The 25,690-nt window shown below is 39.9% G+C and overlaps 1 protein-coding gene across 13 annotated transcripts in view; it reads right to left on the bottom strand.

Annotated features, from left to right (window-relative positions):
* LOC146441716 (poly(rC)-binding protein 3-like) overlaps nucleotides 1-25,690 on the bottom strand; it is a 491,829-nt gene that overhangs the window by 72,131 nt on the left and 394,008 nt on the right. Inside the window, exon 1 of one of the 13 annotated variants that reach the window (XM_085052274.1) lies at nucleotides 24,338-24,430. The exons of the other annotated variants lie outside the window; for them this stretch is intronic. The gene's annotated coding sequence lies outside the window, so the exon portion shown is untranslated. Of the gene's footprint in view, nucleotides 1-24,337; nucleotides 24,431-25,690 lie in introns of those variants that run through there. 13 annotated transcript variants of the gene reach the window in all.

Genomic DNA, 25,690 nt, shown 5'->3' with positions numbered 1-25,690 from the left:
ATGGAGGTGGTTCTTAGCCACTGTCAGCCAAACATAAAGGAAACAGAGGCAAATGAACTCATGGAGTCTTTTTTACTCTCCAGTCTCCATGACTTTATACATTTTCTGTCTCTTTTCCATTTATACCAAAGCACTGGAATTATTTTTATTGAAGCTGGGGAGGGAAAGGATATCTTAGAATTTTTTTTACTATATTTTGTCAATAAGTAAGTTAACTTGGTAAGAGGAAAAGGAGGTCATATAGCATTCAAAGAGATACAATACTTGTTTTCTTTTTTCCCCTCCAGTGCTCTGTATTGAAATCTGAAAAGCCCGTTTCAGATTCTGCACGTTGCTATTGCACACATAATAATAGGACACACTGGCCTTTGATACAATTCTCTTCGGGGAACAAAAGCTTCCTTTGGCACAACTACAGCCACTACTTGTTGTAGGTTACACATGTCTTTCCAGTCAAGCATGATTAATAACTGTTTAAAAAAATGCTCATGACCCATGGCAAGTATTCTTTCAACTATAATACCAGCATTATGGGCTCTGAATCTCAGTAATTTTAAAATGTGCTTCTACAATGGAACTATAATTTAATTACTTTTTCTGCAGCCTGTTCCATTTTGTTTCATCACTTTGATTGCACCATGCACTTGGCAGCTTATGGAAGACTGCATCTGCCTCCAGGATTATTTCACTGGGCTCTTTCGACATCTGTTTCTGAAAATGACTTTATTTGCAGTGGCATAAAGAATAATCAGAGACTTGTTTAATCCAGATAAATTGGAAAAGAGAGAGACACGGAGACAGAATTGGAGACAGGGAAGAGACCAGGGAAAAAGAGAAAGCAGATCTATGCTGCACACTGCAGAAGACATCAAAATAATCTCTCCTCTTCCCGTGCTTCTGAAAACGCTGTTATCTGATGGATGATATGATACATGAAAAGATGAGTCACTAAATCAGTTCCTTTTACCATTTAGGGGAGCTCATAGATGCAATACATTCTAGGTAAAGCTTTGTGCTGTGCTTGATCAGTTTAATATAATTTCCATGAATTACATTTGCAACCTCATCCACTGAGAGTCACAAAGCAGTCTGAAACGATCCGTAGCAGTTGACAGAAGTCCTTATAATACATGAGCTAAACCCAGGCTCCAGCCTGACCTGACATCCTTCCAAAGGCAGCTACAGCCAACACCTGTTGCTGAGTGCCACAGTGCAGCTATGGACAGAGCACACAGCCCAGCATAACTTCCCACATATCAGCAGTCATGAACTGGGTCACCTGTGTATCAGATGACTGAGTGCAAGGCATCTGTAACATGCCCATGCCTGCCTGAGCTTTGATTCAACACAATGGAAACTGCCATTGTTGGCTCCTGTTTACTTTTGTGTTATAGGTGGATTTGTTAACCCACAAACCATTAAAAGCATTTGAAGATGTACCCTGTAACAGATCAGGTGTTGGAAAAGGTTTTTTTTTTGCTCTTTGGTTCTCTTTGCTTGTTTTTTTGGGCAGGGTGAACAGGTATTTGTAAAGACACATCCACTGCCTGCATAAGCAAGGGCTGAAGGAAGGCAGTTCTGGCAACAGAAGCAGACAGTAAGGCTTTAGGGACAAATACCACTAAAATCCAAAGTGCCAGAGTTAGCTGACCATAAGGATAATAAGCAAAACAATCCCTAACATGGTCTTATTTTTGAGAGTTTAAAATCTTGCCTGTCTGATTGCTCCTTTCTTTTTGGAGATTTTTTTTATGGTATTTGCTGGTCTTCTGGGCTATAACGCTGTAGCAAGCACATCAGAAATGAGCTGGTTTGGACACATAAATGTAAGAATTACTTAAATACAATGCCAAAAGAGGCCTGAGAGTTCTCAGGAAAACAATGAAGAAAAATCATCATCCCCAGAAATAAAAGGTATCATGCAAATGCGCAATAGCTGGACCCAAACAATTCTGTATTAGCCTGATTTCCATGGTCGTGTAGCCTTAACCATCACAAACATTTGGGCTTTCCTTTCCCATATGACCAGAATGACTCTTGCCCCAGTCAAGATCCCAGCCTCCTTCTGGGATTTCATCCATCTAGGGCATATAACTCTGTATCCACCAAAGAAATGCTCTTAAGTGGTGTCCATGATCTTTGCTGTTGTCCCCATGGGAAGGTCATGAATGGGAACGACAACAAATCCTCCTCTTCTGTATTGCACTGCCTCACCTTTCCTCAGCAAAACACAGCAGGTGAGCTGAGGACATGAAAAAAAATCAAAGCTTCCACACTGCCGATCTACTTACAGGCAATACGAGAAGCAAAACTCCTCTGGCAACCTGTATGCTAGTAGCTTGGCAAGCCTGACAGTCTGCCTTTGGAAGCCTGGTTATTTTCATAAAAGACATAATCCCCAAAGTAAACAACTCAAACTCTTGGAAGGAAAGAGACCAAACCAAAAATCTGCAGTTAGCAAAAAAGAAAAGAACCATCAGTGTATTTTGCTGATCAATTACTTGAAACCCAGTAGAACAAGGCTCTCTCCCCTCCTTCCTAACCAACCCCTGCCCATACCTCTCTGATGCCTCAAGACGAGGTGAATATTTGGTAGCAGATATCAGCTATTCACAGAAGATTTGTAGTTGGCTAAATCAGGTAGGGAAGCTGCCCTGAAGATAGATAACGTTCCAGTGAAAGGGCACGCTGTGAAAATCCTATTAACAGAGACTATTAACAATTATTTTGGTTTTTTCCTATTTTTTCCTTTTAATTTAGACAAATTTACTTCCTCCCCTCATTTTTCATCTCACAACCTTGGGCTGTAACACAGCAGTTGTGCAGTGGCCATGCAAAGAAATTACTCATTGCTTTTCTAGAGCTTCAATGTAAAATGTACACGGCATAAGACACATGGATTCTGACAAGGCTTTGTCGTCTTGCCAGTATCACCAAAGAACAAAAGCCATCATGCTTAATTAGCAATTCTCCCTGAAGAATTTGTAAGGATGTATTGTTTAACAGCCGAGGTGAAAACAGGTTTTCCTCTGAGGCACCAGCTAGTGACCACTGTTGGACAATGAGTAGATGCCTGTGCTGTGCTGCTGGTCAGATGTGGCTTGGCAGCAAATCTTTCATAAAACGTTCTTAAGGACAGGGTCAGTGTTTGAACACACACATGTTTACCTTAGCTCAGCCACATAAATTTGGAATGAAGCTTTCAAACCACTGGCAGCAATTGAAGATAGAGAAGGCAACACAATCCTTTGAGCAATGATAATAAAAGCAGTTTGTAAGGTCAGGGTCAAGTCAGGATAGGGCAGCAGGGGGCAAGTGGCTCTCAGGTTACTTAAGAGAACAATAGAGGTGTTAGCTTGTTGCCTGCAGCGGTGCCAGTTTGCCCTCTTACAAGCAACTTTTAAAGCGTTAAAACTCCAGTTTTGAGCAAATTTGAATAAACAGCTTGGAAAGAGTAGAAATTCAGTGGAAATGGGTTTGGATCTCGTCACATGGTCAGTCACATGGTCAGCCTTCACCAGGGAAGAGCTTCTCCTCCTGCTGTAATGACAGGTTCCTATCAAGAGCACTTGAGACCCATCTCAGCGAGTGACAGGAAGAACAGTTCATGCTCTGTCCAAGACATTTCCACTGAACTCCAGCAACAAGAGAAATTCAGTTTAGGCAGAAGCACAACCCTCCTTTTACCCATCAACCCTGTCTTTGGCAAGGCACAAACAAGATTTTTTGAAGACTATATAAAGACTACACTGTAACATGGAATAGCTTCTCCAAAAGTGAAATCTATGTGCGTCAGCAGGAACAGCAGAGATGCCTCCTGAGTGTCGCGATACTGGCACGTCTTCAGGTACTTAGCTGACTTTAAAACTGGGTGATTTAGACCCCTTAATTCAAGCACATGAAGGATCCTGGAGCCTGCCCAGTGTGGGCACAGACATCAAATTTTGCTATCACGGAACAAAATATCATCTACAGTCGTTCTATCCTAAAAGAAGGTCTTATGCATAGGATAGTTATCTTCCTGCAGCTACCCACAGACACTGTCCAAGACCGTCTGGAATCAATTAGTTAACCCAACAATGCATCAGAAGAGCTGACCTGGTACATATTACTGCTTGTAGGTCAGCACCAAAGGATGACCTCCCTATAGCATACTAACTATTCCTCATGCCTTTCCCTTGGACATGCTCCATCAAAATTAACCATTGTTCTTGCAGCATTTAAGGAAATCTACTTAAAATTTCTTTCTGATGCTCCATTTCTCGACTATGCAATTGATTTTCATCTACAAGGATGTATCTTACATATACAGCTAAAAATCAGCTAAAAGAGGCTGAAAAGAAATTGGACCCTGTTTGTAATGGGCAAGCCTAGTTTCTGTCTGTGGCTACCCTTCACCTCAGTAGGAGAAGTTATAAGATATAGAAAAGGAAAATTATCTGTGTGGGAGGCTTTACTGTGCTCTGCTTAATTAGCTTCTGTTCAATATATGCAACACACAGCAGTGTGCACCTCCATGTCCACACACGTGCTTGTAGAACCCATGTCCAGTGGTAACAGGGTTGATCCATTTTCTATAAATTGGAATATGACACCAAAACATTGCCAAGAGGAACTAGTCTGCATTACTTTATAAAACAAATCACGATTTTCCCAGACTGCAAGAGCCCCAAGCCTGTTTAATATTGAGCTCATAAGCAGGATCTTCTAAGTTTTCAATTGCTTCCATAAAGTGGAAGCTCTGTCTTTGTAACAGCATTCAGTCACACTACCTAGAGCCTTCCCTGACTGTACTGTAATATAAAATCAAGATAATTGAGAGATCAGTCATGCAATACACATATACACATATATCTATTCATTCTGACAGAGTCCCACATGCATAAAACTGCCTGCATCAGCCCCAACACTCTTCCAATGCTCAGAGATAATATTCTGATCACATAAAATGCAGCAGCAAGCACTGTTTCCTCACACAGTCATTCTCTACACAAATGTCAGATTATGTATTGTTCTTGCCAATGCAAATGTCAGCTTGGATCGGCCATAGGCTGCAGACATGCCCCAGATTATTCTGGGTCCCCTATGGAGCTGAGGTACAAATTCTCAGCACCTCGCAGTATGAAAAGCCTTTGCCACAGTGACAGGCAAAGGTACACTGGTCTTGCCTTTCTGGCATGGAAGAGGCACAAATAAAATATTAAGTCCATGCACTTCTGACCCCTAAACTGCAGCATCAAACAAAAGCAGGGCAGCACTGCTTCAGAAGCACAACTTCTGTGGACATATAAAATTAACAATCCAGCTTCCCTGATCTGTGAGCACAAGTGAGTGCAGACTGATAGCTCACAGGTAGGGCTCTTCTGGACTTTTGTGCCCTTTGTAGGGCACAAACTAGACCTTTAAGGAAGATGTCAGGCATCTAAAACCCATGTAAAAGAGAACAGCACAACACTTGGTGGGTGACTTCTACGGAGAAAAACTCCTTTGCAATTTCAACAGCAACCCGTTGATTAAGAGGGTGTAAAACTAGGCATTTTAGGGAAAGAAAATATCAGACATACCTGATGTGTTAATTGTTCCCTTCTGTTTCCCTTGGTTTCCCAGTGTTCTAAACAGGAAAGGTGGTGAACCACTCTGAAGGATTTTCTGGGCTTTACCGACAGCCTCCAGAAGGCTCAACTTCACAATTTGCCATTGTGACAGATTTGGTTAATGGCAAAATTGAAGAAAAATATGTAGACAGCCTAGAAATGTTGAACCTAATAATTCTAATAACTTTCTGTGTTTCTTTTTTTTTGCTTTTGTTTCCTGAAATCTGAGAAGCACAAATTCTGTTGAAACATTAGGACCTTGGAAAAGAATTGCACTTTTGTTTGTTATTATGGTTAGCTGAAAAAAAACCCCAAAACCTCCAAAATCATATCACTGCCTCCCAGAGTATTTCTTCAAAGATGAAGTTTTAAAGCATAAGGCATCATGTTTTATATGAGGTACGTACGTGTTAATAAAAGGATATCTGTGATGATATCCCCAAGCCCTAGGCAAACTCTCCTCACTCCATGCTGCTTACCTTCTTCCCTGCAGTAGGTCTCTGCTAGTTAGTTCAAGAGACCCAAAGCCAAATATTCTGAATTTCTGCAAAGAGCTTTGTTAAGAATTCCTAAAGGAAAACTAGTCTAAAGGTCCTATTTCTGTTACCTAAAAATACGTCAAATATCAGTTGCTTCTGAAAAACAGTGGAAGCCAGCTCTCCCAGGAGTACAGACAACCAAGATAACTGCAATACTGAAATGTTATTGTACTTTTAACAGTAATAGCAAAAATAATAGCAAAACAACAGAGAAATACAAAGCTGACTAAATATTTAAGAAACAGTACTTTTCAGGTCATGCAAATACATAATCCAAGTCCTTCTACTCCCTTAATGACAGAAGCTTGATGTAGAGGAATAGTTACGGCTTTCATGATCTCTTCCTTCCCCCACAAACCCCCTTACACCACTCCTCAGTTACTGACATCCCGAAAATTACTGTTTTGCCATACAGCTTCTGGAAATAAATGCAAAACTCAATGGATCTTACCTCTCCTTACCAATGGACTATTAACACAACCTCGCTTGACTTTAAGAGCAGACTGAATATACTAACAGCTGTACTCTTTCAGAAAATGAGATACAGAGTAATTAATTTTGCCACCAGAGTCATCAGACCAGTTTGTTACTTGTGGCTATGAAACTCCTTTCAGATGACATACTTACAAAAAAAATTTATGAATCCGTGTAGTGAAGGATAAAATGACTCACATATTCTAGAAAAATATTGGCTTGTAATTCTGAGACATGTAGGTTTGGCTGGAAGCAAATTTGTGCACTGCCTATTACAAAAGGCATCTTGTTGATCTCTTTCTTAAATGCAGAAGTAACTGAGACACACTGCTTGCAAGATTTTAATGAAAACAGCTTTTTCATTGAAAACTGAGTTATTCCATTGCTGTTTCCTTTATAATTTTAAACAAAGAGTCTTATTTTTTGCATGAAGGACATTCCAAATCCCACTTTCCAATTTTAATCACTAAACAGTTTTGCAGCATATATTAGAATAACAATGGCTCTTCCCAGGGAGAGGTCTTTGCTGCATGAAGTGGCAGCTAGCAAATATGATGTAGCTGGTAGAATACCAAAGTGGGAACCCATGGCCATGCTCACTCCCTTTCCTCTTTTTCAGATCTTACCCAGAGCAGTTTCAATCTGAGCTTTGAGAGACTAAAACCAAGTCCAAGGTCTTAGGTGCAGCTGAGACATCAACCAGCTATGCCATTTCCTACACTGTGGTTGTACCCCAGATCCTGCAAGAATTCTGGCCAAGCCCAGGCCTGCTATTTAGACCTAGATATCCTATCATTGCAACCTCAAGACTCACAAACTTACAGCCCTGTGCTGCAAATTTGGCAGTCACTGAAGACAGCAATATCCCAAGGACTACCTGGGGACTTACTGAGTTCAGAGCAATGGGACCAAGGTCCCCACAGCCACACAGGACCAAAGCAAATGGAAGCAACATCTAGTTCTGTAGGTAGGCTCAGCTGTGAGAGAATTAATCTGATTTCTAGCAAGGCTTAGCCAGATCGATACTGCAGGTTTCTGCCAGCGCTGCCTGTTGAGAGACAGGAATATGCAGCTCTTGGGTGCTAAAGCTCTGCCAACACAACCTTCCAGGCCAAACCATGGCCAGAACCATGCACCTACCAGAAGCAGTTTACTGTTCTTACTGTGTACAAGCTATAATGTGCTTACTTAATATCCAAAGCTGTAAAGACAGGAGGTACCCCTAATTTCATTGTGACTGGAAGTACACAGGACTGGGCCTTTTCCTTGTGCTTGTAATATTACCTTGAACTCTGCAAGGTGAGCAGCCATTTGCATCTTTAGTAGATTAAAAGTGCTGGCTTCATTTGAGTTTGCTTTTCAGACAAATTTAATTTTGAGGATTCTATGTCCCTTTTGTTCCTGGTATGTAAAAAGCTAATCCACTTATTTTCACACACACCCTTGCTTTAAGATACTTTATGAGCACATAGTTTTTGTGACAGAGTTACAATTTATCATATACTGGCACCGAAGAAGATTAAATCCAAAATCTTGCAGTTCTGGGGAAGTGATCAGTATGAACACACTGGATCTAGTTCAACCACTGCTTGTCAGCAGTTTGACAAATACCATGTTTTTATCCTGCTGGTAAATTGTCTGTAAAGAAAATAAAGTTTTGTACGTGTTTTTGCCATTCTTAGGTGTATGGGTTTGACTTATCTAGCTCCAGGTTTATCCTGAACTGTACACAGGGAGTAACAAATTGACTGGACAAGATAAAGCATCTGGCATTCAAAGATGGTTGTGTGTGCACCCAACTTGGTTTATTCCATCATAAGGCAATCTGGTTTGAATTAACATTACAAAATAGTATTAATCAATTTAATACAACCTGGTTTATAAATTCCTGAGGCACTGATAGATCCAAATAAAAAGTTTCTAATTTAACAATTTATTTAGAGGTTGCTGGTTTCTGACTATGGTTTCATACATAGTGATACTATCCCTTCTAAAAACTGTTAAGTCTTTAAATGTGGCCATGAAGCTAAATTAAAATTTCCATGGACACAGAATAAAAAATAATTTCAAATTAATCAAACATCTCCCATCAATTTATTTATTATATATATCTGTATATATATAAATACACATAAGTATATATATTTATATAAAAATTGTAAGTGACTCTGAGCCATTACAGCTCAGACTCGCAATCTCCTGGTGTCAGAGCAGGCAAGCCCACATGCATGTTGCACATCCTCATCTCCCACACACATGCTATTACTTTCACATGCTCAGCAGCCCCCTTCCATAACCTGACAGATAACGAGGAATATGTCATTAGAAGACGCTGAAACTGCTTTGTTTCCATAAACTATTTGGAAAGTGGCAGGTAATGCTTTTTTTCTGACAACTCCCCTTTCTCTTTCACTAGAAAACTACTAAGAAGCTGCTGTCACATCAGAAGAGTGGCACTGCACATCTTCAGCCTGCAAAAATGAAAGCACAGATACAGAAACATGTGATGACAAATGCAGTTTAAGAAGACTTCATACTTTTTTCTTTATATTTGCTTCTTTCGTGCTGTGCTCTATCCCCTCAGTCACACTGATGAAACCATACACTGAACAAAACTGTACTGAGGTGATTTGATTTGAAAACCAAACCAAAGAACAAACCCAAAATCTGGGTATGGTTTATAGGACAACCCTACAAATAATCATCTGGCACAACATGGAATTGGGTGAACAACAGTGCAGGAATGGTGCCTTATTAAAATAGCTTTGCTGGCTGAGAAAACGCTTGTGTAACCACACTTGTCTGTACAGAATGGATGGTACTGAACAACCAGATGCTACAATTTTTCCCTAGTCACATTGCCCATTTCTAGTTGGCCAGGGTTAAAATTTCCTGCTGTTTCCATGTGATCACACCACAACTTGCTATCTGTAATTTCCTGCTGTTTCTCAATGATGCTGACCCCCTCCATGAATGGAGGAGGACATTCCTGGAGCTGAATGTCTCAGCAATGTGCCGTGAGTTGCCTTTCTGCTGGCAAAACAAGAGGAGTGGTCTTTTCTTACTACTGCCACCTTCATCAGTCTCAGAGCTGCTGTGCTCATAGTTAACCAATTTGGAAAGACGTGTCAAATTTGGAGGCTAAATTAACTTGCAAATTTTCTTCAGCAATTTATACATCAAATCACAGGTGTGATCTCTTTTCTTTAGAAAAGAGCAGCATACATTGTTTTCCAGTAAGCTGTGACAGCTAAATGATCAATACAGACTGAAAAGTCAAGAAAAGAAAAACATATTTACTGTGCCTTCTTATATATTAATTATAACTTTCTAAGAAAATGAAAGCTTTATTGCAAACACATTTTGATTACCAAATAAAAATGTTCTTTCACATTTCAAAATTGTTTCAAGCTCCCCAGAAAAAGACAAAGTGTAAGCCTTACTGTTAAAATTACCACCTGCTCATCTGCACAGACAGTACACAAAATGCTCATAGTGAATTTTAATGCAGCAGAAATGCCGACACTATTTCTCCAAAACAACTTTTCCCCCCTATTTTAGAAAAGCACTTGGGCCCAGATGTTACCAGGTGAACTTCAGCAGCAGATGTCCTGTCAAAGGCATGCCAAGCAACTTGAATTTATTTTAGTGATCCGCTGGCACTCCAGTGTAAATGGCTCAGTGTTATTAACTGAATTCTCCCGGCTCACCTGAAATGGATTTAAACCCATTTTTGTCTTGCAGGAAGAACCACATAAGAGTAATCTGATTAGTTCAGAAGCTCCTGGAATGAATAAAGATGTTGCTTATATTGAAGTGTGTGGCAGGGAACAACTACCGTCAGCAGGTTTCCTGCTTTTCCCAAAGACCCAAAAGCAAACTTTACCATCCTGTTTCTATGCCAGTATCCCAGCATGTCTTTGCACAACTATCTTGTTTCGACAATTTTGCTAATGTGATTTTTGAAGATGAGCTGAAATCAAGACCAGAGCTGGGAATGCCAAACTCTGAAGTGTCACTTCTTCCAAACTCTATTGACAAGTAGAAGTATTTCCGCCAAAGCCCAACAGAAAGATTTAAGCTTCAAAACTGAGCCTTAACTTTATTTCTATTTTTATTCTCCATCAAACAATAAAATTCCCTATATTATACGTTAATAATATGCAGTGCCTTTCCCAATGCAAATAAGGCTCTGCAAAATATCTGCAGCTCCTCACTAAGTGTCGCTAGATCAGGAAAGGACTGTTGCTTCTGGCCAGTTGGAGAGCGCATGCCAGTGACCACAAAACCACAAAGATCTAAGCAGCTATGGATTGCATGCTCCTAAAATTTCCCAGAGGACCTGCTGTCCTCAGCAGCCCCCTAATCCAGCATCATGACCCACATCCTGCCCACTCAAACAAAACCTGCATTGACACTTGTTCCTGGCTCTCAGCTCCAAAATCTCCTGTGCTGCCTTCTGCAGGCGTGGTAGCCTGGTGGCCTCTTGCCAACACTACCTTTGAACCAACACAAATTTTTCTACATCGTCAAACCTGGAGAGACATCTCCTCTCCCTGCATAACAAACCAGAGTGATCATTATCCACCACTGGCCTGCACCCTCCACACTTGGGACAACAAAACATCCAAAGCTCAGCCTGCCTCTCAGCTGCCCCCTGCTCCCCACGTGCTGCTGTCACAGCTGTGCACACTGCGTTGGGAACCTTGGGGACCAGAGCAACCTGGCTTGCCCATGGCCAGCAGCCAAGACGGACAGATAAGCCTGGCTGCACTTCTCCCTTCCCACACTGCTCAGAGCAGCTCCTAATCCCAGTGTTGTCCTTCTCCCTGCCACCCTGGGGCAGTGCCAGCAGAGAAGTCTCCTGCCTCCAGTTAATCTGATTTACACACAAGACTGTAATTTCCTTTCCTGAAGCCATCCTTGCTCTTCATCACACTATTTTCAATTCCTAGATTAACTTCTTTGACAACATCCTCATTCATTACACCAAATTGATTCATGTCCTGAACACTGCTCATCTCATGCTCTAAGGGAATGCTGGTGCTCTGGAAAAACGGCTGCAATGATGTAATTTGGGACAGTAAACACAATACGTATGAATAATAAGGCCAAATCAGAGGCACAGAAGAAACCACACATCTGGCTTTTCCTAACTTCCAAGAGCTTGTTTCTGCCACTTTAAAGTTCTTTTCATGTTGGTTTTCAGTGAAATGCTACATACTCACTGTTAAGCACTGACAGTGAGGTTAGTGCCTCAATGGAAACAGATATAAAAGAGAGTCTCTGTCTTGAGAAGTATCTTTTCAAGCAAAAAAGATGCATAAAGAAAAGAGACTGAACCCCTGTGGCCTCACAGAACTTCATGATCACCTCCCACCACCAGCAAAGTAAAATCTACAGGCATCACAACCCTGCACCACTACTAGGGGACACACAAGAACTCCTTCATTTGGAAATAAGCTAAACACAACTTCAGTCTATATTGTTACCAGTCTAGAGTGTGGCAGCACTTACAGCATAGATATTAATTCCCAGTGTTCAACCAACCTTCATTCATAAACACAGTCTGGGTTGGTTTGACTCTTTTTCTGAGCAAAAACTTGCCGTTTAAGCCTCCTCAGTAAGGAGGCTATGCCCTAGCATTTACTTAATTAAGCTTCATTGTTCTAATCAATATGACATCTACTTTTGTTCTGCTTTACAAGTAACATCACATAACATCACACACTAAGATTTTTTAAAATGAGTCAGAGCTGCACGCAAAAAACCTAAGCCAAGAAAAAGCAGCACTACCTTTGGTTCTGCCCTCTTCTTCCTTGCAAGCCTTGCAACTGCTATGCTCACTGCTTCCATTTCTAATAAGTGCAATTTTAATATGCTGAGAATTTTAGGCACTCAAAAAATTCACAGACGTGTTTGAGCCTCTCAGTATAAAGGGTCACTCTATGCTAAATTAAAAAGGACTGTATAATCACTTATTTTGAACAAAGACTCTTTGTTTTCTGAATTTGTTGCTATGCACATTGATGTGAGAATATAACTTGATCACAGGAAACAAGAAAGCTTTGTAGCTTGCATTTTTTGGGCTTACAACTGCAGTCCTGTTCACAGTGGTCACAAAGACACCACTTGATTTGTCACCAATATTAGTAATGAAACAATCTTTTCTTGCTAATGTTTAGTGCTGCACAATTAATATACAACTGCAATACAACTGTCATCTCTTTACGGGTCTGGGAAGCCTGCTTTTTGTATACTATTTCTTCATGTTTCAGATGCCAAGTGGTACCAGCCATGGCCAGTGGGTGATGGTTTACACTTTGTGCAGCTGTGACTCTTCATAGCCAACTCACGTGCTGCAAGCCACATCCCAGACCTGCTCATGCTGCCCCAGCAGCCTTTTACTTTGCATTTTGGACATAGCATGGTGTCCTCCATAGCACAAGGCAAGGCTGCCTCAGAGAAACCATCCTCTCAGGGCAGATTTGTGTCAAGAGTGATAAAGCTGGAGGCAGAGAAGACCTACTTCAAGCCCTGGAAGCCATCACAGGGTGCTGCTGCCATGCTGTGCGGCTCAGTGTGCATGAGCAGTCAAAAGAGCTCTCTGGCCTCAGACCAGACCTGGGACAACCCTGGGCATTTCAACAGCACAGGGTGTCTTCATTTGCAGTCATGAAGGTTTAAGTACCCACTTATAAATAGGCCTTCAGCTAAGGAAAATTAATTTACAGAGCATATTTCACTTAAGAATAAATGAAACAGAGACGTGAATATGTGAAGTCACTCTAGGAGCTGAGGCCCCTAAACATTTCTTACTGTTGAATGGGTTTTTACTAAGACACTCAAAACCTGGGAACAGTATTATCTGTTCTTTGACCACAGTGAACCACCATCTTCACTAACTCTAGCATCAAAGAAAACCAGCTATCACTGCCCTTGTCCAGGTACTGCTGCGCAGAGATGGGAACTTGAGGCTGGAGAGGCAGGAAGAATTCCTCAATCTCCTTCCCAAAGAAGAAGCTGTGCAAAGTCTGCTTTAAGACTGCCGGGATTTGAAGGTATTATTGTATTGTTCTTTACTGGAACATGAGCACATATGATGTGAGGCACCAAAGTTGCTCAGTAGCTCAGGAATAGCAAGCAATGCAAATAATTTCATAAAGCAGGACATACACAGAGAGTCTTTTTGTCATGTCATGGTATCAATGACTATTTGGATGGAGCACTTTTCATCGGCCACTGATCTATAATTCTCTTTATTTTGTCATCCTGCATTATCATACAGTTTAACACTGAAAGCAAATTTCATCCATCAGTTACTCTCATCTGACAACAGGATGTGGTAATATTGCTTTTTACATGTAAGAAAATAGGGTATCCATTAAAAAAATTGGAATTGACCGCCCATCTGGAGGACTTTTCTAATAAAATTAGATGTGATCTTCTGGCATTGCTAATACTAATTTTCACAGAGTGTATGTTTTTAGTGATGTTCTGTATCAGATGTCAGAATGCACCTAATTTGTTCACGGCAATTCTGTAAAACCTTAAGAACATGCAGACCACAACAATCTTCACTGGGTCAGTGGCAAAGTAGTGTCCACTCACTTTAACCTGAAGCACAATTCCAAATGTGCCAGAGAGATGATGTCAGGTGAGCATTTGCACACGAGTTTGCTTAGGCAGTGGGATTAGTGCAGTACAAGAGAGAACACTGAGGCCTTAATGTATTGCCTTTACCCTATGGAGACTGTCTTTCCTTCTTATTTCTTCTGCAAAAATCAGACTAAACCATGGAATAAGATTTCAACAATGTAAACCTGCTTTGTTCATTTCCAAGCTTTGTAACAACTAGAAATAATATCAGAAAAATAGAGGTACCCATTTAATAACATATGGAAGCTTGAATTAAAATCAGTGCCAGTATTTTCTGCCCCCAACCCTAATGTACAGGGAACTAAAATAATGTACAAAGTCAACTTCTCAGGATGTAAAAAAACAACAACAAGGCTCTTGCTTGCCTGATTTTTTGGCTCTTCAGTTTGGTTCTGCTCTGTTAAGCTAGGATGAAATCACAGCAAACACTACACTAACTCTTCTGTTAATTAACAGCCTTCTTCGCAACTGCACTTTTCATTCCCACAAAAAGTGCTGCATTTCCACAAAGTATCACTTGTAGTAAGGCATTCAAACATGCTAATCGCAGCTTTGCCTCCCAGGGAGATGTATGAGCTTACTCTGCATTAGTTAGAGGCCTCTGAGTTGATTTCCTTTTATTACTGCTATTACAACTTTGAAAAAGCAGAATTTGTTTTACTTTTGCCAAGTTGCACAAATCCAGCTCCAGAATGGCAATGACACTCCGATATGCCTTACGAAGTTACACATAACCCAGTTAGGTTGACAACAGTGTCACAGAAATGCAGAGAGGAGGGGGCTGGGAAGAAAAAATCTTCAGATGTCTCTGTTTTTTTTCCACATAGGCTCAGGTGCACTGGCTACGATGGGAATGGGATAGAGAAGTGACTGTGGACTATGCAAAGTAGATGTGATTGTAAATTGCAACACATGCAAATCTTTCAGTGCAGCTTCCTACAAACATTGCACATCCATTTTTCGGAATGATCCTCACTTGTATTTTTATTATTTCAGGCTTTATTCCTCTGCATCATTTTTATTTTGCTGCTGGGTAGTTATTCAAAGATTGAAGAGTTCAGTCACAAGACAACAGGATTCAGCACTTGGTTATTGCAAATTCCTGTTTACTGCAAACACTGACGTAAGTGAATGAAGAATCTGGGTCAAAAAAGCACAACAGAGGATGATACCTGTCTTTGTACTGAATAGCAGACAGCTGGGAAATTGGCAAGCTTTAGCACAAAAACAGTGGGAAACTGTTTCAATTAGATGACTTTTTTTTTTTTATACGGGTATTTTAAATATTCAGCCAAAGTAAGGGAAGTTGGTGTTTTCTATTGAATTAAGTCTTCACTTTCCAATAGACCTAGGCATCTGTGGCTTGTATTTTTGTATCCACGCAGCAGTGAAATTCATCTTGCTAGGAACAGCAGCACTGATTGTGTTGCTAAACAAATTAGCAGGGGACTGGACCTGTAGGTCTGGGAAAAAGCACTCTTCAGAAGGGTTGTCCACTGCTAGACAAAGAGAGAGAAAAGATGCTGTGGAGAACACATTATTAGGAAACTGCTTGGCAAGAGAAGCCCCAGGGACATTGCTTTATTTCGAAAGCAGCTGCTATATTGATAACATATGATAATCTGCTTGGAAGATTCTAGGGTAATGTTATAACAAGAATAAAATTGATGATGCAATTTTTGACCATGTGTAAGTGGTAGGAGATTGTACAATATTAAGAAAAAGACAAAAACCAGGCCACTACATGAAGAGAATCTCTGGAGTGCATGAGGAGCAAGTTAACAAGGCACGGTGAAAAGAACACAAAGGAAGCAGAGCACCCCAGACCAATTTGCAATGAGTCACAGCTCTCCAAAATAATACATCAACATAAAAATACATCCAGTTGTACTCCAAACAATATAGAACTTTCTGAACCAGACTTAAAAAGAAGAATTTGTCTTTTGAAACTGAGCATTTGGATGAAACTTTTTTCAATGAAATGTGTGATTAATACCTTTAAAATTTTTTCAATAACCACATACAGTGATATGATGTGACCTGCTGAAGGTGTTACCCTCTTTGAAAATGTCATGCATCAAAAGGACTCTTCAGAAGTTCACACACACAGAGCACATTATGCATTGTTAATCTGTTAGTTGTTTTTGTACAGAGATTTAGTCAAACAAAGCCAACAGAATTGTTTTTCTGTTATTTCCCCTGAAAATACATATGCAAATAACATACACAAAGCCTTTACTACCTTGATTTCACTAGATGTTGTTTTCACTGGGACTAATAAAAGTCTAGAGTAAATTAAATTATCTTATTGGTATTACTGCATAGGGAAGGGAAAGGCAGATTAGGCTCCAATTTACAATACTAAAAATAGTCAAATACACTTGCTGTAGGCAAGTTTTAAAAATAGAGTCTTATTTTAAAAGAAAAGAAATAAATTTTTAAAGTTCCTCTGAATCCACACTTTCTTGCAAAAGTTAGGTCTCAAAAACATTGATTAAATCCCTAAGACTCCTCTTGTGGAAAACAACAGGAACTTTGCCATGACAATAAATGGCAGCCACATCAACGGTAATGGAAATAGTAGGCAAATTAATTGCCTAAAAATGCACCTTTATTGAAAAAAAAGGAAGGCAGAATAAGATTCATTCGTTACAATGTAGATCTTAGGTGTTACAGAGTCAATTAGTAAAATAAAAGAGTAATCCAACACTGTCAATTAAGATGTATTAAATTTAAGATTGTCTCTGGCGTTCTTACACATGTAAAGCCATTTACCTTTAGGCTACTGTTAGTCAGCCTCTGTGTGTGAGCATCAGCCTGCCATCACAATGCTCGAATAAGATATACATCTTAACTGGATGCTTTCCTCATTTAAAGAGGTTAACTGCTAAGCAAAATGTTATGTCCCTACTGCTGCTTTAGAACGTATTAAAGAACTCAGCAGCAGGACTGAGCATTTTCGCTTGAACATTGTGTGCTAATGTCTTTTGTCTTGCTTTCTTTTCCAGTCTCTTCCTCAGGGAGTGGCTCTGAGGATGAATCATCTTGATTCGTTAGTTTTATTGTTTGCACCTTTTGAAAGGCACAAGCTGCTTTATCTCGAGCTTTGAGAAGATTTTGAACTTAGACATTTCGTAGATCTGGGTGTTTCCACCACCTCCAAAAAAGGGCAATAGGTTTTGGGAACTCGCAGAAAGCCTGGATTCCTATCAGCTCCCACTGGCACACCTCGAAGAGCCCAGGCTGCTGCACCTGAAGGAGATGCCCTCCCTGCCAACTCGGATGGAGTGTGCCGACAGCCCAGTGTGAACAGGGACCCTGACCTGCTGTTGGGTTTGACACACTTCTCAAATTCCCTAAAACTTCTTTGGATGACTTTGCGCAGTTATTGTCCTCAAGAATCCCACTCCTATGGCTTAACCAGCAGTGACAGATAGACTGTTCCCATTGCATGATTACATGGATACAGGAGCAGAAAAGTAAAGAAGAACCCATGTTTTCCTGCAGGAAACTAGACCAATTATGAGGACTAGCACAGCTGTTAGAGGCATCACCAAGCTTACACAGGAGAAGACAAGCAACACTGTGGATAAAAAGACATATTTCACTAAATGCCACCCTGCTGCCCTCTCCCATCGCTGCCCAGCAGCTTTAAGGAGGGCAAGATACAGATCTCTGTGGATTCACAGGGCACAGTTTCAGCCATCTCAATGAATGAATCTGAAGGCAGAAACAAAAGAATTGTAACATTTTGTTCTGCACACTGAACCTCAAAGGTCTTGATCTCGAAATGTCACTGGTCAGAGATGTCCAAATAAATATGCTTCAGAAGAACTGTAACCTTTAATAAAAAGGTACAAGTACTTTCTAAGGATATGTCTTCAGCACAAATACAATATATACAAATAAAAACAAATCCAGCACCACAGCTGGTCTTTAAAGACACTTAATTTACATTACAAAAGCAGAATTGGATGTTTATGGACCTGGCAAAGGATTGAAAAGACAGCTTTACCTTCAAACTGCTACTATAAAAAGCCTCAATTTCCATAGATGTGTCCCAACGCACTACCTTTTCAGTAATGAGTGCTAGATCTAATCAGAGACAGGTGCCTACTGAAATACAAACCCACATCCAGTGGCTCCTTCAGACAGCAAAATTCACCTCGGTAATCTCCCTTTTTGCAGAAAGGAAGCCAGCTTTAAGTCCCTCTTGAACTTTCAAACTAGGGTTTAAATGAGACTTGGGAGAGGTATAGCTGTTATGTGAACCACCTGCCTGAATGCTTAACTGAGGTATGAAGTAGATCATACAGCACACGAGTCAACCAGTCTTGTGATCAGTGGTGTCAAAGGCTGACAATACATCTAATAATAACCAGCACAGGCACCTCCATATTCAGCATTCATTGCTGAGAGTCAATTATCCACCATCTATTCAAGGGCCTTTTGAAGTCCTTCTTGTGTTACTTGAAAATGAAATTACACCAGGTCAGGTCAGTTGAAATGGCTGGATTTCTTGTTGGCTGAAGTCCACATCTCCTTTGTTTTTTGGCTGTACATCAATGCTAGCTGCAAACTTCTAGTAAAGCTGCAGTATTGTATTTAATTAATTATTTATTGATTAAAAGTAAGCTTTTTAATCCCAGCTAGCATTCCCAGAGCTCAGAACTCCTCGGGATCAGTCAGTTTTATTTAGGTTTGGCACCAGTGACTCTACCCAGACTTTCTCTAAGCTCGAGCTTTTCAGAGCAACTGCTCCTCGAGTGCCTTGTTATAGTCCCTGTTTTCAGACTGCTGAGGTTTGCCTTAAACCTCAGGGAGATGGAAAGTCCAGAATCCCCAACACCTGAGCTCCAGAACAGGCAACACGGGGTGAGCTGCCTCAGAAGTGTTTTCAGCAGACTGTCATCCAGGTTTCTTCTAATCTCTTCAGTTTCAGCATCCTCATTCTGATATAAACTCCACACTATTTCTCTGTTTTTCTCTTCTTACCCATTTAGATCACAAAACTGGCGTTTCCTTTCAGCTACCTATAAGCTGATCTGACATCACTGTCAGAAATTCATACACCACATAGAAAATTGTAACAATTATAAGTTGCAACACTTCTTTGGCGAAGAAAATAATCCTGAGAGATTAACTACTTTGTTAGGATATCTATCTGGAAATATCTTTATGAAAGTAATCATTCCATCAGGAGTGATGAAGGATGTCAATCAAACGAAAAAACCATGCAGCTGAGTAGTGATATTTTATTAATGGACACAGAGGTATGTGCCCAATCCATACACCATATAGAAGAAAACATGATGTCAGAAAAGGGTAGGATAGTCAGCTGAAGGAAATCCGGCACAATTTGATTCTGTCACTGATCTAGGTGACCTAAGGTGACCACTGCTCAGTGTCCCCTACCGGAGGCAGGTCTAGCAGACCTGATGCTTTTCTTTTCAGGGAACTGAGAAGTCTCTTGGGGAGACACACTAAGAGGAAAGTTAGGGTAAAGTTAGAGATGTCACAATAAAGGTCCAGAAAGATAAATGTTCAGAAACCTCAGAGCCTCTCCATCACATCAAAGGATGTCTCACTCTGCCTTATGGATAAGGCCATTTTGCTGTTATCAGCTGAGAAGCAGTTATATCAACACCTTTGAAATTCAGTAATAAATTTTGGGTTGATCATCTCTTTTCCATTCCTTCCAGGTAGCAAGGATCAAAAATATCAATGAAAAAATTTGGAGGTACTTTACATCCTTTTCCCTTGTCCCCCAAGAAAGTTTAAGACTGAGTCTTAGGTGGGTGGATGTTGGTTGAGTCAAGAATACATCTGGATTGAAAAACACAGCACAACCTACATTTATAGTTAGGAAAGTTACTCCACGAAGCTGTGAGAAAGTAAAACAACAAGACCTCATTGGGGAGCTCATTTTAGAGAAAGCACAGCAGGATGCACAGCCAGTAAAATAATATTCAAAAAATCTGACCTAGATAACAGTATTTCCTAGTGACTAGAATTCATTAAAAACAACAGATTAAAAATGTACTGCACAGGATTCTTTGAAGCCTGAGTGTCACACTCAGATTAAATAACCAAATTTATCTAAAAATGAAAGCAACTTTTATTCTTTCCCTTAACAAAAAATAACAACAAAGAAAGCTGTGAGTTCTGCTATTAAGAAGAAGCTAATAACAAGTCAGAATATGAAACAGAGCTCTGACTTTGTAGGGTTTTATATGAGTGAATGCTGTCTTTGGCTATGAGTGAAGCTGATGAGCTCACAGACCTAAGTGCTGTGTTCAAAGGGGCACCAAATAAAAAAGCAGAACTCAGCATAAGTCTCAAAGTTTCCATATTATAAAACTAAAGCATTTTCACATCATTTTAGTGAAAAACCACAATGATTAAATTATGCTGTCTCATGGCAGCAGCGTATTAGGCTATGTTAGGAAACGTCCTTTCCTACTTCCCTGTTTCTCCCTGAGTGCTACAGTAAAAATCCTTCTTAGGAAAGGAGACTCAGGTCTGTCCTCTCACAGGGAAGAAGCAAGGCCAATCAAACCCTTGACTCCTTGAGAAAGCTTCCAAGTCATGCTGAACAGAGCCCCAGGTTATCTCTCCATTTCAGAAAGGTACTTGAATGCTTCTAGACTCAAAGTTAAGCATATGCTTAAGTACTACTAATGCCAAAGTGCCTTTCCACATCAAGCCTATATTAACCTTGCAAGCAGAGATGGTTTATTTTTAAAGCTTTTAAGACCTTTACTTTTGTATAAGCATGAATAAAGATTCATAGACCTACAGATCTTTTTTTTTTCCTGTAAAAATAATATGATGCATCACAAAATACCTTCTAGTGTAAATTCAAAACTTTAGATCCATCCACATGGTCCTATGGACATCTGAAAGATAATCTCCCAACCCAACAAAAACAGTAATCTAATCTCTAGTTTAAAATTTGCTAAAAAAGGGGGAAGAATCACAGAACAAAACCACACCTTTATGCTTACCGCATTCAATGAGTTTGACGGTTTCTTGAAAATTACTCCAGAAGCATCTTTGAATTATGCAACTGCTTTACAAAGTTTACAGTGATGATGCTTTACTGACTGCATTGTTAGCCACTTGTCACTTCAGAGTATTTACTTCTGCCCTGAATCAGTTACAGGAGCAAAACTAAGATATTACCTCTTAGAAAACACTAAAACAATGTAGGTAGATGAGTATGCTCCATATTTGTTCTTACTTATTTATTACTTGTGTTTAATATTTACTTCTTAACTAACCATCAAGGTTTTCTGAGCAAACTCATTAAAGGAGCTCAATTAGAAGATGACTACCATTACCAGCTAGTAAGGGGCTCCTTCACTCCCTGAAGATAGCAAAGCACTGCTCAACCACGCTACAGGAAAGGAATGATACACTGCAACTTCTACAATTGGGACTGCAAGCACTCTGCAAAGCAAATCCTACTGGATTTAACAGCGGTGACTGAAGAGGCCGCTGGTCCTCTCATCCTATTCCCATACTGCTCCATTGCCGAAGTTAAATCTGATGAGTTAGTGACTCCAAGTTCCCCACCGCCTCTGCTCACGGCTGCCTCAATACCAAATAAAACCTGAAGGTGAATTACCCTGCCCTCAAGCTGGGAGCTTCAGTGGCTGGGGACCAGGCATACTACTTTTTGCTATTTTTACCTCAAGGATAAGGAATTCCAACTGAGGCAGGGCAAAGCAGACGGCAGTAGCTTCTTAAGCTGCCTCAGCCTGAATCGATTGAGCTCTTCAATCAGAGTCCACAGAGCAAAACCCAGCCTAGTTCCCCATCTGCTCCATATAAGTCACTCACAATAGGATTTGCTAAAGTATATTGGGATTTGCTTTCTTTTGTTGGCCAAATCACTGACAAATCTCTGGAATTAAACTTTTTATAACTCAATTTCACCAAGCAGATGAAACTTCTTGGACAGACAGTTCTGCTCAGAAGAGCAGTTACCTGGACAGCTTTGGATCTTGGGCAAATTTGCAGACTTATCAAAATGAAATCTGATTGAAAGTACTTTGTGTGTATTTTGTAACTGTACTCTTGCATTTTAAAGCTACTATTTTTAGGCCTCACAGACTATTGTCTTCTTGCAGGAACGGTAATCAAGAGGAAAACTCGGTATTTTGGAATGAGTGCTCTTCCACTTGGTATTTATGCAGATTGTCTCAATAGTCCCAATGCAACTGGTACCTGTCCAAATGTCTCTACTGACAGTGACTCCCTGGAAGTCATCTGCAAAGTCTCCCTAGCACTTCCTTTCTTACCACCAAGAACAACAAATTATTTCACTGTATTCAGCCTACATGTTAGGTAAAATTCCTACAAGGTCCTCCTGCTGCTTCGAAGATCTCTGGCAGCAGCCTTTTGCTGGATGCTGCTTTACTCTGTTTGGTATCTGGCATTTCTGCATCGTTTCTATCATCTGAAAATTCAAGACACAGTTAACAGGCTGGATGGCTAACACAGGCTGTGCTGCCCTCCTAATGTCAGAGCACATGCTGCCTTCATCCCTCTGCCCAAGGGTGGAAAGGTAACGTTGCTCCCAGTTTTTGCTTGATTCCTTCTAATCCAGAAGCTTTGAAAAAAAAAACTGTTCCAAAGTATATTCCTATTTTACTGTTCACTCAGAATCATGATGCTTTTTACCTGTAACTGGATGGATATTTCTCCTATTTCCACTGTATGGTACACAAAAAATCATTCCTCCCTACCCGACATTCCGAATATCTGATTTGGGGCTCTACATTAACTTTTGCAGCTAAAACTGTCTAAACTGTTTAATGCTTAATAAGGAAGTTTCTTCTTGCATGCATGAATCCGAGGTTTCCGCTTTTAGACCCTCAAGCTCCAGAAAAGGGGACGGCTTGCTATTCCTTTAGAATTATTTACATCATTTCACTTCAGCTGCTTTTGTGAGGAACACTTTAGTCTGAGTTTGGATCTTCAAAGCTAATTCACAGGTGAAGCCAGCCAGAACACTAGGAGATGGACAACTGCAATATGCCATGATGCTCCAAATAAATAGAATTACATTAAGTAAGGATAGTGCAACTTCAGCTCTGAAACAGGAGCTTGTTCTGTGGGAAAGTGTATGTCATCTCTAATACACTAGGGGCAAATCAGGAGCAATGTCAGGATACTGAATGGGTTTACATCAGTGACAGAGGAGAAGATAACTGGTTTTATAGAATGTACTTCAAAAGTTGAAGTGGCCTATAGGTCTCCTCTCCCCAACCCTGAGCCCATACAGACTCCCAGGATGTAATTCAGGGGGAAAACAAACAAACCAAAACTATGACTCTCACCTGCACCTTTTGTTTTTCCCAAGATATTGCTCTGGTCCTAACACATAGTTTATTTTCACACTAAGGTCAGCAAACAAATACCCAAGCATCTGCTGGATTTCCTTGAATTCTCCTTTATTTTTTCCATAGGGAAATACAGGAAAGTCTATCCTTACAAAGACTGCCCAAAATCTGTACTTAGGTGGTGACTAAGTATTGCTTTGGATCACTGAAGCCCCAAATTCAGTAAACCAGTTAAATTTATATTTTGATTTACACTACTGAGCTAAAAACTCACGTATATGTATGGATCTCACTGAAATAAAAAGAATTTAAGGATATACTTACTTTTACTCAAGGGAGATATTTAAGTATAATGTTCAACATCAAGCATAATGTTTGGAGATGTGACTTAAGCAAGTCAAGGCAAGTAACAGATCAAATTAGTAAGTACTGCTCTCTGCTCCTGTGATGGCACAGTAATTAAGATGTGGCTACAGAAGTGGCAAATCATACTCTGTACTCCACAAGAAATATAACTTAATGTAATAGAGGTACTTCAGACATATTGTTGATTGCACAATGCTCCTGACCCTGTCTTTTTGGGATTATTTTGTCTGATTTACTTCACGAGGAACAGGTGAGTCCCAGTTTCCACATGAAGACTTGCTCCCACAATTGGGAGAGAACAAGTTTTCAAGCTCAGATAAGGTAAAATTAATGTGCCAAAATGCAGGTAACTCACCTGAGGATGAGCCCCCTCAGACTACTGCCATAAATCATCATTACTTCTGGCCCTTCTCCAGACATTGGAAGAGGCTGTGGTTTAAGCCATTGTCTGAAACACAATTTTGGTGACTGTAAAATCTAGTCTGATCCACAAGTATAAATCCAAATTATCCACGGTGATTGATAGTTGTATTGTTCTCCAAAGCCCTTATATGTCTCAGAAAAGTTGTTGTATGTAGAATATACCATCAGAAAAATATCTTAAAAAAATGAAAATCTCACTGCAGATGGATACAAATAAATGACTTTTAAATGATTTTAGAAAAGCGCTGAGCAATGAGTTTTAATACCCACATCTCAGGCTTGAAAGCCCAAAAATAGCTCTTTAGCAAGTCAGAGTAGCAAGTGGACATCAAGTAATAGACACATTTATAGGTGCATCACTAATTCTGTGATGATCATCACATGATGATCTCCACATACACATAAGTATATACATAAACAGATTTTTAACTTTATAGTGTATATACTTTATGAGGGCATTGAAAATTCACACATGAATTATTCATAACAATATTAAAATTGCACCAGGGTGTGCATCAAATTAATGGAATTTCCAATTATACAAATCTTAGTACTTATTCCAAAAAAAGTAGCAAAAAGGAATCACTTTTTCCTTTTAATTTTTTGATTTAAATTAAAAATATACTGAAATTACAAAAAAATATACAAAAAAGCATCAGTTTCACTGGAGATTTTATAAAAATATTAGTCTCTGCTTTGCTTGTGGTAGTGCTTCTCAGACTTATTACTGCAATTCTCTTGCAGTTTGGTTAAATGTCAATGCTCCAATTACTTTAATAGTCAAACTGTGTGCTATTTTCACCACACAGTCATTCAGGCTTGTCATGTTTGACAAATCCAGTAATTGAGATGAACTCTTAAAGAATACTGACATGTAACCAGTCATTTCCTACTGCAGAACATTGACCTCTGCAGCACAAACCACAGAGGATTTATTCAGCAGCTTGAAAAAACAAACAAGCTTGTTAAGTTTAAGATCATAATTTCATATATCTCCATTCTTTTTCTTGTTTATCCACTTTCTGTTCCATTGGGGTGGGAATTAAAACCTTAGGGGCAATTTCAATACACACAAAAAAAGGACTACATCAAATATTGTGAAAAAACTATTGTGAATTAAAAATGGCCTAGTAGATTATTAGAGGCTGAATGTGCTGTCAAACAGCCTCAAATCCCCCCTCAGTGCTCCCTGCCCCCAAGCAGCTGCGCCCCACCACAGCTTCAGTTCATTAACAGAAGAAAGTATTATACAAATTACATAAAGTATTTATCAACAGCGATCACT

Source organism: Lichenostomus cassidix, chromosome 2 (genome assembly GCF_008360975.1).
Source record: "Lichenostomus cassidix isolate B80296 chromosome 2, HeHo_3.0, whole genome shotgun sequence".
NCBI lineage: Eukaryota > Metazoa > Chordata > Aves > Passeriformes > Meliphagidae > Lichenostomus > Lichenostomus cassidix.
The sequence above is the reverse complement of the archived record's forward strand: the minus strand, read 5'-3'. Positions and strand labels throughout refer to the sequence as shown.